Raw genomic sequence first — 7,413 nt, forward strand, 5'->3', positions numbered from 1 at the left:
ATTAAAGGTAAAATATAATAATCATGTTTTTTTTAATTTTTGTTCATATAAATAAAATAAATTTTGAGAATGGTTCACAAAAAAGAGAAAAAAATTGGAATTGGACCGAATGGCCCAAGGTGAAAGATTTGTAAATTGGACAAATTTATAAGTTGGCCCGAATGGCCCAAACATGTATTTAGATTTCTCCGACAAACTTATGTTTTATGTCTATCGATGTTTTAAGAAAAAACAGAAAAAGAAAGAAAAAATTCTTCTTTCGACGTTTCTTCTGCTTTCTGAGATGTTGAACCAATTGCCATGGCGATTTGAAGCTAGAGAAATCATAAAATCCATTCTGATAAACGCTGTAATGATTGCTTGAAGAGGTGAATACTGAGGGTAGCAAATATGATTTAGAAGAGTCAAACCGATGGTCAGAAACTTGGTAGATTCACCGAGGACTTCTCCTATTCCGATCTCGTAAGGTTCCGTTCTCTAATCTTTTATCTTTAGATTATATAGATTCTTTACACGACTCTAACATCGATCAAGATCTTAAAAAAAATTTGTAACTGTTATGTATGTCAGATACGAAGTCAATAGTGCGAAGAACGATGAGTTTGAGATGGTTGTCGATTTTGTCAAATCAGATATCTTTGACAAAGAGATAATAAGATTTGAAAGACAATAAACGGTAAACATAATATCACAATTTTAATCCATAGTTAACAGTTAATCTGAGATTTTTTAAACACCAATATCGATATGTAACATTTTTTTCTGATTTTCTCGTGCACGTCAGATTGGAATGGTTTTTAATATATAGTCAGAAGAAGATCTGAAGCAATCAATATCTGATCTATTAAAATTGATTCGAAAACATCTCTGGAATAATCTCCAGCCAAATAACACTGGAAACAAATAGTAAGATTCATCTGACAATTACTATTTCTATTAGATGTGTTAACTGTTTGTTTAGTTTTTAATCTTATCATTTTTTTTTCAGGAAAAATATATATTTGAAGTATTATCAACCAGTTCCAGATACAAAGATTATGAATTTCATTATTCTATGAAGATAACCATGACTTTAAAATTAAAGATAAGGTATTTCTTGAAACTTTGTTTTCTTTTATATCATAATATATTTTGTGTTTCATCTAGCAAAGAGAAATAAGACTTATATTGGGTTTTGTTTGCAGGAGAGATAATGAGATGATTCAGAAAGGAACTAATAGCATAAGTACATCAAACCCGATAAAAGATAAGTTTTACAGACTTTGACATGCATTTTTAAGTCATTTTAAAGTCATGTTTATAGTATAGATGTTTGGTTGATTTTGGTTAAACCCTGATTTTGGTGGAGGGGAAAACAACAAATTTAATAATATCACTTCCAATTTTAGTATAAATCTTGGATTTTCTGGACAACTTTGAAAACAATGAAAATAAATATAGCAAATAACAAATGAAAGAAAAAAAGGCAAATAAATTATCTGAAGCATACTTTATTATAAGTAGTTTAACAAAAAACATGCTTTAAAAACCAAAAAATACCAAACCATTATTAAAAAACAAAAACACAAATTGCTTCAGAAAGTAAGAAAACAAATAAAACCAAATAATAAAAATAGAAATTTCAGGCCAGCAAAATTAGGTGTTCTTGCTTGCTTCAGCCTCCAAATCACTCATCTTCTCCACCTTGATAGCTTTTGAGCGAAGATTCTTTGAAGTCGAAGTGATTTCTGGGGCTGGGTCAGTCCATGCTTCCTTTCTCTTTGTGGATGGTGTGGACATTCCTTCGATGTGTTCTTGATTGTCAAGGAGATTGACAGAGCTCTTAGAAACTAAAAACATTAACTTTAGCAAGACTCGTTGTTAATAATAAAAATGCAGTAAAGGATGTAAAGATAAATAACTGAAAAAAAATAAGCATACAATCATACCTCTTCTCCTCCACTTGTAAGAGCGAGATCTTGATCAGAATGAGAATTCTCTAGATTGTCTTCTTCAGTGAAAACATCCTTCTGTCTTTGTAGATTTTCTCAACCTTGTAAATTTCAGATCCATACAAAACATGTCCCTTTTCCACATAAATTCCAAATGTGAAAGTCTTCCCAACAACAGCAAAGATGGGGTCGGGCAAATCCGTAGGATCCTCAAGCTTAACTACAAAAGATTAATTAACTATATTAGTAACAACTACGTAATTTTGTAGCTAGGAATAGATGAGAGTAAACGTGGATGGGTATCGTTCCATATATATAGTATTAGGCTGATATTAGGTTAGTCGAGGTCCTTAAAAGTCGCCTAATATTATGGAAAATCTATGGTTTCAGTTAAAGAAATCGATTGAGTAGTGTGATCAAGCAAAAAATAAAAATAACATTTATTGTTACCGAGATATTTACATATATCAATATATTTAAAATTCTGTTGCCATAAAGCATCTAATAGTATCTATGATGATAACAGAGATATACATTTTTAGTTGATGAAAATACTTGATGGCCAAGGTTTAAGATATGGTGCATTAAATTCGTAATCACATCCACGCTATTAGATATTATTAACTACTTCGTTTTTTCTCATAAAAATTAGCAAATAATTATATAAATTTTACAAATTAATAACATATTGTGGTATATAATTAGGAAAATACAATAGTTCATGTTTATTTACAAAACAATCGGGAGTATTATCATATACGAATTGTTAAACAGATTGGGATGTAAACCAGTTTGTAACAGATTTGGAATATACCCTTGCCTTTTTTAATTTATAAACACATAAATGTTTTGTAGCAAAAATATATTCGTTATACCACTTTTAAAAATATAATTAGTAAACAATAAAACAAACTGGATTGTAAAACAGATGGTATCGAATTCGGAATATACCATTGAATATTGTATTTTAAATTTGTTCCGATTTTGTAACAACTACATTTTCGTTTTTAATAAAAAACATTTATTATTAACTGGATCAAAATGAGTTTAGGGTTTAGGGTATAAGAAGCAAACACTAAAACCATTCTGTAAAATTAGTATAGGGTTTAGATAGTGTATTTTGGGGCATAGTTTCGACATTGTTGGGTTGGAAATCACTCACTATAATGATATAAGTTTTGTAGGAAACGACCACTGAAGAGTAATTTAACGTGATTGTTAGGAAAGTGAGCTTAGGCTTCTTAATTTTAAAGATAAACATAGTGGACTTTACTGAACAAACAAAATACATAATATCCAGTGGGTTATGATGTGGGCTGGACCCGAAAAAAACTACATAAAAGTACTATATCGTGAGTATTAAGATTACCTGAGTACCCTTAATTATGCCTGCGATTTCAAAAAAAGAAAAGGGCAATTTTAGGTAAAAAAAAAAATAGGATCCGGGTATTCTACATAATCTAAACAGCTTGTAACAAAAATAAGAAAATGGAGATGAAACAGAGTCGGTTTGAGCTTGTCCATGGGGGTCTTGGTGCAAGATAGAACCACATTAAAAAAAAAAAAAAGGGACCACATTTCGAGGCTACCGGTCACAGCATGATTGCAGTGGATTTGACTGCATCGAAGTATAAGCGCAAACAAAGTTGAAGAGATGGAGAGTTTACAAGATTAAACGAAACCGTTGCTTTTTTTTGTGCGCTCGCTTTAGAGAAATACCAGAAGAACCCATCTACACACTAATATTACAAATCATTTAAATTTTCTATTAACTTTAGTCTTGATTTGATCAGACAAGAACTTGGAGACTCTTCTTTTTCTCTCTCGACAGAAGCTTGGACAAATCTTTCATCTTTGTGTTTACTATTTTTTTTTGGGGAAAAGTTAGTGAAAAAATTATATATTTCTCTCCTTATTTATAATCACTAATTAATAATAGTTTCCTAAACATAATTAAATTAGAATATTAACTTTCCAAACTTACATCTTATATATTAAAACAGAAATAACAACTTTGATTCATGTGTGATTTTTTAAATTGGACCCTCTAAGAATTTTATTAAACATATTTTTGTTTTATCTAAACATATATAAAATTTAAACCTTAGTATAGATTAAATATTTGATTTTCTTTACCTTACCATCAATCCAAACGTTATATCGTGAGCTGCTATAGACGTGGACGAGAGAGATCTATAGAATTTAAGAATCAGTGGAAATCATTATCATCACCATGCTTTCTATGAGAAAATCTACAGAAGCTATGATGCCCAAACCAAACCCTAATCCATAAATTGAAGAGAGGATCAAAGAGAATCTTCAAATGATGCAAAATCTTAGCATCATGAATCTCTCCCGACATCCAATCATCAAAAAACCGATCCATAACTCTAAGTAATCAACTCTTCAGCTTCCTCCTTCACGGCAACCTTCCAGTTAAAATCTTCGCTTCTCCTTCTATGATTCTCCTTTAACTGATTGAAAGATTAGGGTTTGAAATTCACTTGAAATTAGCGTTTATAATTTATCCTTTGGAATATGAGTAAATATGAATTGAAATTAAGGTTCACGAGTTCTTTATAGAAGAGGATTTCATGGTTTATGATTTTTTTATTCTTGGCACTCATGTTATCTAAAACAAAGGTGTCAGTGTGAAACATAGGAAATGTAAGCGAGAGAGGTTGATGATTAGTGAAGGGTCAACGCTCGAGGTTTACATAAAACATGAGAAGCAGCTTGGGAACACAGAACGAAGCTGGATTTGTTTTGTTGATGGCTGTGGGTAAACAGATTTATGTTCCCTTTAAGGGTAAACTCTTCTCTTTACTCATAGATCTTAATCCAAGATTCAAACAAAATTAAGTGAACCAAACTCATGTTCATTTTTTGTCTCGACATAACATATTTCACATCTTATTAGTTGAATGTCGGTTTGATTTCTGGGTGAGTATTCATTTTATGATTGCTCATGAACTATTTTCATTCAACGAGTTTGTCTAAATTTTAGGTGTTATCTTATATAGTGATTGTTTTAACTTTTGTGTTGCGTGTAGAACATTAGTGACAAATTGCCATGATCAAAACAGAGGAGAAAAGATTGTGCTAGATTCATGTAATGTAAGAAGATAGGTCTTAAAAAGTTTCAATAGCTATGAATTGGAAGATACTCTGACGATGGACAAGGTCAGTTCTTTTTTTCTTTGAGAGAGATTTTGTTTGCTTTTTGTTTCCATTGTTTTGTTAATTAATGATTATATTATTGTGATTCTTATCATCATCAGAGTACAGTTATTATCATGATTATATTATTGTGATTCTCCTACAAGTGATTACAGTTGTGTCATCTTTGCCCCTTCCAATGATTGATCGTGTTGGAGAGAGAGCATCAGTTTTAGATTTAAATATTTTGTTAAAAAAAAAGTCAGTTCAAGAAATTTTGTATATTTTAGGCACAAAAAGAAGTTTTGCATATTATTATTATTATTATTTGGAACACCTTGCATATTATTACTTTCATGACTTAAATACAAACAAACGATTAAATTGATGGAGTCCACCGGTAGTTACTAGAAAATAGTTTCATCTCACCATGAATTGTATGTAGATTATATCATGAAAAGTTTTCAATTTAACATATTAGAAACATATATCAGTGTTTTTTGTTTAATATTCAATAGTGATAATGTTTAAATATTAGTGTAGATGAATATTTTAAAATTTTATAAATACAAATAAACTTACTAAATAATAAGTTATTTATTTTTATTACTTATAATTTTAATTAAAAATTACAGGTAAATAATTGATTTCATAATATATAAGATAAATACAAATACTTTTTAAATTTGTTGAAATTTGCATATATTAGTTCGCAAATCTAATAAAATAAATACATAATAAAAACCACAGATACATGTAATGTAATGGCTTAAAACTATCATTTGAATGGACTAATATGTAAATTATAAAATTATTGTATCTAAAAGAATCATATGAACAAAAAAAATAGATGATTAGTGTTAAAATATATATACATATACTATAAATGATGTAAAAACAAATATTTAAGTATATAAAACGAAAATAAACACCCGCACGGTTGCGCTGGTCGAAATCTAGTTAAGTATTAAAAGAAACATCAACAGCTATTTTTTTACTTTCCAAAATATATAATCGATATAAATGCTAATTACTTCCTAACTTATTGCATTTTTTGTTGGTAATCTTAACAAAATAAAATTTGTATTGGTTAATAAATACGAAAACTAAATTTACATATAACTATCTGATTTTTCTATAAATATAAGATTTTATATTTATAATTATTACTAAAATAAATAAAAATTATGGACCCTCTAAAATTTTGGATTCTGTTCGGCAGCTCCACTTGCACGTGTAAAAAGACGTTACTTCAGTAAACTCAAAGGCGATGAGCGAGATGTTCTTCCTCAACGGCGAGATATGTCTTCTTCTATGACTTGAATGCTTTTTAGCGTCAGATCGGGATAGAAGTGCCATCGAAGGCCTTCATATAACCCATGCTCTCGAGATCAAGGAATTTGACGGCGGATACTTACACTCAGGAGGATAGAGATCAATATTCCACTTTGAATGAAGAAGTGCAACAGCAACTTCTTTGATCGTGAGGTCTCTTACATGATCTGACTGTCCTCTGGCCTTAGATCAATTCAGATATTTAATCCCAGCAGTTTCACTTCAGAGTTTTGATTTGGTTGGATGGAGATCAGTCACTACTTCTATCGTATATAGGTTGTGGTTTGATGATGTGTTTCTAGGATCTGTTAGTCCATTGGCTACAGAGTGGTTCTTATGATCTGAGTTCTTTATAACTAAAGTTATCCTCATTGGCCCGTGGTATCATTGTTATTCAGCGAACAAAATAATCAATCCACTGAACTAATCATTTAAAGTTGTTGATTCAGATGAAAGCTTTTGGTTAAAATCTTCTTTGAGATTTTGTCTTGTTCCAATGTACCACTCTTCGGTGGACGATTCTGTATGAACTAATTACATGAGAATGTTGGGTCGGTTTTCAATAACAAAAACAGAGCGTAGTGGTATACAATCATTAGTGCTTCTTTCTGTTCTTTGATCTAGCCACCAACTATCTTAACCGGACCAATTATATTTTATCAGATTGCCCTTTGCATCTGATCGCTTGAACCGTATCAGTTTTTATGGTGTAGATGATATCTTGCATATTTCTATTATCTTATCCATTCATCCATGTGCATTTTGATCATATAGACTAGGATTTAGCCATGTTTAGGTTACATTTTGCATACGTGAGTCTCTATCAGGTGTTGGAGTGCCACATGGAGTTCTTGGGGCTATTTGGATGCATTTGGAGCTCAAAGGAGGTGAAATATGTGATCATTGGACGAGCAGAGCAGGGGAGCGAGGTTCCACAGCGACGTCATGAGGTCGCTCCAAAGCACCTCTCAGAGCGACCTAGCTGGAG

General features: G+C 30.9%; 1 long non-coding RNA gene across 2 annotated transcripts; it reads left to right on the forward strand.

Moving 5' to 3' along the window:
* The first annotated feature begins 228 nt into the window (after positions 1-228).
* LOC106300155 lies at positions 229-6,869 on the forward strand. Of its 2 annotated transcripts, none has more exons than XR_001261981.1 (7): positions 229-467; positions 571-676; positions 785-906; positions 989-1,089; positions 1,185-4,740; positions 4,985-5,114; positions 6,313-6,869. It is a non-coding gene; the product is annotated as an uncharacterized LOC106300155 (long non-coding RNA). The 2 variants fall into 2 exon arrangements; XR_001261982.1 differs by having other exon boundaries at positions 229-462.
* Positions 6,870-7,413: the final 544 nt, after the last annotated feature.

This window comes from Brassica oleracea, chromosome C6 (genome assembly GCF_000695525.1).
Source record: "Brassica oleracea var. oleracea cultivar TO1000 chromosome C6, BOL, whole genome shotgun sequence".
Taxonomy (NCBI): Eukaryota; Viridiplantae; Streptophyta; class Magnoliopsida; order Brassicales; family Brassicaceae; genus Brassica; species Brassica oleracea.